Source organism: Grammomys surdaster, unplaced genomic scaffold, assembly GCF_004785775.1.
Source record: "Grammomys surdaster isolate TR1022 unplaced genomic scaffold, NIH_TR_1.0 129, whole genome shotgun sequence".
Lineage (NCBI taxonomy): Eukaryota > Metazoa > Chordata > Mammalia > Rodentia > Muridae > Grammomys > Grammomys surdaster.
The window spans coordinates 21,455,270-21,461,269 of NW_021604587.1; positions in this window are offsets into that span (position 1 = coordinate 21,455,270).

The following is a 6,000-nucleotide window of genomic DNA, read 5'->3' on the forward strand; positions in this document are numbered from 1 at the left end:
TTTCATATTAAAAGTTCTGAATAAACCTGGACTAAAAGGCACACATCTCAGCAAAATAAAGACTGCATATGACAAACCTACTGCCCATGTTCAGTGAAAACGTCAAAGTATTTCCACTAAAATCAGAAACAAGACAAAGGCGTCCACTTTCTCCATTCTCACTGAGTTTAATCCTTGACGTCTTATATAGAGCAACAAGACAAGAGGAAGAAAACAAGCATGAAAGGAAGAAATCAAAACCTCTATGTGTGGATGAGATGATTCTATACATAAGGGACCTTAAAAAGTTCTACTAGAAAACTCTCGAAACTAATAAACATTTTTAGTAAAGAGGCAGGATACACAATTATCTTACAAGGATCATCACACATTTTATATATCAATGATAAACATACTGAGAAAGAAATTATAAAAATTATTCATAAGGGCCTAAAAACAAAGACACAATAAAGCAAAAACACTAAAAAACCAAAGCAAAACAAACAAACAAACAAAAGCCAAACCGAGCCACCCTTAAATAACCCCAACCAAGGGCATGAAAGGCTTTTACAAGAACTTCAAGACATTGAAGAAAGAAATTACAGCAGACAGTGGATGGGGGAAAGATCTCCTATGCTTGTGGATTGAAAGAATTAGGATTTTAGTCAGCTTACCAAAAGCAATCTTCAAATTCCTTGTAATCCCTATCAAAAGTCCAGTGACATTCTGTATATTATTGAATAAATAATCTTTTTGAGTAAGACATCTTAAAAATGGTGTCATATAAATAGGTAAATATAATACAATAAGGCTTCTTGAGGATTTATTAACCGTAGTGCTCTTTGCCCTCCTTCTTTGGTGACCTCTGTCCCCATTCCCTAGTTGAAACTCCCTCCCTGTTTTTCCATTTACCCTTCACCTCACCTGAACTCTGCTACTCCTGTCCCACTGCTCGCTGCTGCCCTTTATTCTTTCCTGGTTCCCGTGGTTCTGCACAGTGTCTAGTCACATCCTAGGATCTGGAGTTAGCGGCTGCAGACAAGTGAGAACATGCGATGTTTGTCTTTATGGGTCTGGGTTACCTCACTCAGTATAACATTTTCTAAGTTCATCCATTTACTTGCAAATTTTATTTTTCTTTAGAGCTTGATACCATTCCATTGTGTATACGTACCACATCTTCACCGTCAATTTATCTGTTGAAGGACTTTTAGGTTATTGCCATTTCTTAGCTATCGTGAATAGAGCAGCAGGAAACATGGCTGAGTATCTGTAGAGTAGGATGCCAAGTTTTTAGCGTATCCTAACGAGTTACTCAGCAAGATCATATGGTAGATTTATTTTTAGTTTTTTGAGAATTCTCCATATTGATCTTCACAATACATACAAGTGTATGTTTGTACATACATATCTAAGATAGATATAGTGTGTGTGTGTGTGTCTGTCGTCTGTCTGTCTGTTTGTCTGTATCTATCTCTTAAAGGAAGTCATGCTACTTGGGCTGATAATCATCTCCAAAAGAACCAGAGAGTGACAGATGTCCCAGCACCAGGCATGAGAAATCTACATCCAGTAGTTGGTAGAGTAGCCCAAGTGACTTTCCAAACAGTGCAGACCATTGCTGTTGTACTCGGCTGCCTCTCTGAGGTTGAAGGTAAGCTCCTGTTGCTGAAGATACCTCACATTTAGGACAAGGACTCAGGAGCTGGATTCAACCTGAAAGATTCCTTTCAGCAGTCTAGCTTCCATGGTTGCAGAGAATACTATAACGCTACCAAGGGAGGGAAGCAATTAGTTGTCCTGTTCAGCACTGGTGACATCTATGAGCCACAACAGTGGCCAGCCCAGTATGACAAGTGCAATAGCTGGCACTCACATGGTGGTAGTTGCTGAGTCCTGCACAGCTAGGTCCTGGAAGTTTGACTTGAGTGATCAAAGACCAAAGAAAGAACAAACAAATGTACAGGAAAGCTGGAGTCAGCTGGGCTGTGATCACCTAGTTGGAATGGCACCAACTACAAAACAACCAGAACCTGAGTGCATTTACTATGCACTCAGGGGTGGTGGCTCATCTCCAGAGGAGGCTTCTGTAGGTGAGCAGTCTCAGGCTGTAAACATCTGGGAGGAGGAAGTTGTAATCCACACTTTCTGGACCCACTCTCAACGTCTCAACATTTGCATATGGACCAGGAGAAGGCTTTGTCAGTTTTCTTGAGTCTGAGGCTTATTGGTCCTTCCAATAATACACATTTACATAGGACTTCATACATTCCTTATGCCACCTAAGACGTCCTCAGCACCTTACAGGTGGTGGCCAACAGCTGTCTAATTGGACTTTAGGGCCCCTCACAGGGAGGGAAATCAGTCCTGTTACTAGACACCTAGCTAACTTCCCAGGGTTGGTTAGGTCATGGATCTTATAAAAGAATCTCCTACCTCCACTTTGCTAGACCAGCATAATTCCTTACTACATTCCCAATCTTATCCTTACACCTACAGATAAGTGTAGCTTCCACTCCTCATCAAAGAAGCTTCTCTTTACAGCGAATGGAAACCATTACAGAACACCACAGCTGGACATAAGGCAGAGAACAGTGGCTGGTGGGAGCCAAACGGATACATCTGCAGCATGGCACCTGCATCTTTGGCTCCGGGGACATAGCAGAGGAGGTCTGAAAGGTTGAAAGAGCTGGGACATCAAGGAGTCTTCTGAAAGACGGTCTTTTCTAGTATGGCTGCATAAACAAGACTTAAACCATGATAATATTAATAGACATGCTAACACAGAAGAGGGGAAATCACACAGGGTCTCATCCCTAGACAAAGAACTACGGCTAACTAATGAAAACATATACATAAACCCCCAAAATGGACCCAACAGGTTGTACTTTATATTTATGCATATGTATACATGTATATAATAATAATAATAATAATAATAATAATAATGAGGCTATCAATTTGAGAATGAGAGGGACATGGAAGGAGTTGGAGGGAGGGAACTTGGGCAGGCAGGAAGGAAGAAAAGGGAAGAGGGAAAGTGATGTAATTATACTTTAATTAAATGTGTAAAACATTAACATGGAAACACAAGAGTTTTCAAACCAATGTTGAGCAAACAAATACTGCTAGAGTTACCAGCATACTTGTGTAGCTCTTCACAGTTGATAGTTTCTGGCAGGTATTGGGTGGGATGAAGGAGGACTCAGTTATCTTTATGGGGCCAGTCACTGGGAGTTCGACCATGCTCCAGTGAGTATACGGGCAACACAAATTGGACTTTGTGTATTATTTTTCTTTTTGGCAGGGGAGGGTACAATGGTAAACGGGTAGACCTGGGAGCAAAGGAAATTGAGTGTGACCAGAGTGCAGTGTGTGAAATTCCCAAATAATCAACAAAAGTATCATGTTGGAAAAAAAAATTAAAAAAAACAACAACTAGGATTTAAACTTGATCCATTTTTTTCTATTTATTCCACAAAGATTTTTTTTTATCATATTTAGATATTCATTGAACTTTATTTTATTTAGGTATTTTCAAGCTTGTTTTTCTTCCTAGTTACATAGTACCTCAGACAGGGGCAATCAAAAAAGGAGGAGGCTTATTTTTGTTCAAAGTTCTGGTCAAAGTGTGTAGAGTCATTCAGGGTGATGCTCTTTTTTACTGGAAGAGTTCTAAGGTAGCCCAGGGCATTATTACATGCTAGGAAACAGGGATTGTACTTCTGCATCTTGTCTCTCATCCATTCTCATAAAACTATCAGACTCCAATCTGGGATTGTATTCTGATGACATTGGCTTATGCTAAATGCTTCATCTTTACACACCATAGTTTCTACCTCCATAGTACTTCACATGGGGAATTAAGCTCCCCTTTGAGGTAGAAAAAACTTATTCAAACCATAATCATGTAATATAGAGCTTGTTCCATATTCCCCCACTTCTTTCAATTGAGAATTTTATTTAATTTCATTTGTTTAGATTTGTGTAAGAATCAATTCATTTTTTTTCTTATTGAATTATTTTAAATGTGTGCCATGAATTCTAATATGTAGAGTCTCAGCTGTTTTTGCAACTATTCTTTTCACTCAATTCAATTTTACACAGATCTTTTATGTTAAAAGTAAGTTTTTAGCCAGGTGTGGTAGTGTTCACTTAGCACTTTGGAGGCTGAGGCAGGTGGATCTCTGTGAGTTTAATGTTAAACTTAGTGTAGAAAGCAAGTCCTATGTCTGCTATCTGGACTACTCAGTGAGACCTCATTCAAAAAAAAAAAAAAACCCCAAAAACCCAAAAATGTCTCTATGCAGGATGGTCTTTTTTTTTTTTTTAAATGCAGAATCTCACTACAATGTCTCTGTGCACAGAGGTCAGGGGCAGCTTGAGGGAGCTGATTCTCTTCTCTCATCGTGTTTATCTTGGGGCCCAGATTCAAGTTTTGTGGCAAAGGCCTTTATTCACTGAGCTGCCTTACTGGTCCTAAGTTTTATTTTTTTAATATGAATTTGTTTTAAAGTTGATAATTATTGGTTAGTTATTTTCCAGTCTCAGAGGGCATTTTCTATGTATGGGTTTGGTCCCCCCTCTCTATTTCCATAAATTTTTCTTGAAATATTTTTTGTGTTGCTTGCGTCTAAGCATGTGGTGCACACGTCTGAGTGTACACACACAGAGGCCAGGTGAAGATGTCATGTGTCTTCCTGTAGTGCTCTCTACCTCATCTCCTTGGGACAGGGTATATTAGTCAGGGTTATCTAGAGTGGCAAACTTATAGGATGAATCTCTCCATTTATGATATATGATATGTTATATAATATATAATTTATATGGTATATGACATATATAATATACAAAGGGGATCTATTAGAATGACTTCCAGGCCATGATCCAACTTATCCAACGATGGCAGGCTATAAATGGAAACTCCAAGATTCCAGAAGTTTCTCACTCTACCAGGCTGGATATCTCTAATTTGAGAGGAGGAATGGACTTGCTAGCAAGGTAAAAGCAAGAAGGCAAAGAACAACAGTTTCCTTCTTCCATTGCCTTATTTAGCTTCTGGCAGAAAGTGTGGCCCAGATTAAAGGTGTGTCTCCCTGCTTCAAGAGCTGGGTTTAAGGTGTGTGTGACTTCCTACCTCAAAGGTTCTGACTAGAAGTGGATTTACCCACTTCTTGCACAGGTGTGCCCTCCATTTCTGGATTGTAGTTCATGCCAGATGTAGTAAAGCTGACCACCAGAATAGCCATTACTTAGTCTCTCACTGAAACCGAAACTCACTGTTCAGGCAGACTGGTTGGCCAGGGAGCTCCTAGGCACGGCTTGTCTTCTCAACCCACAGTGCTGGTGTGACAAGGATGCACAGCCAAGTCCGTTACATTTCTACATGACTTCTGGGATTCAAACTTGGGTCCTCATGATTGCAGATTAGGACTTCCAACTATTGAATATCTCCAGAGCCTCTTGGATATATTTTAAAGCACGTATTTCCTCATCATTCAGATTTTCTTCTTCATGGGCATCAGTAATATGAATGCTTAATCGATCTTTTCTGCCTATTGCTTGATTCAAACATATTCTCTGTGAGTCCCTTTTCTCTTTCTTTACCCCATTTGTTTGAAATTGTGGTTTTAATGCCTATATTAGAATTTCATTCCATAAGCCAAGTTTTCGTTAAAACAGTTTACTTCTTGAACCTATCATTTTTAATTACTATTATTACTGAAACTAAGAAACTCCTCTGCATAGCTGTTTCCTACCATGTGAGTGGTCTGAATCCAAGCCAGAGATTCTTCAAGGCTTAGAGCATTGTACTAACCAGTGAAGCTAGTGTGTACCTCACACTTGACTTCTGTTTCATTGTTTTGGTTTTTTGTTTGTTTGTTTTGTTTTGTTTTGTTTTTTGGTTTTTCGAGACAGGGTTTCTCTATGTAGTCCTGGCTGTCCTGGAACTCACTCTGTAGACCAGGCTGGTCTTGAACTCAGAAACCCACCTGCCTCTGCCTCCCAAGTGCTGGGATT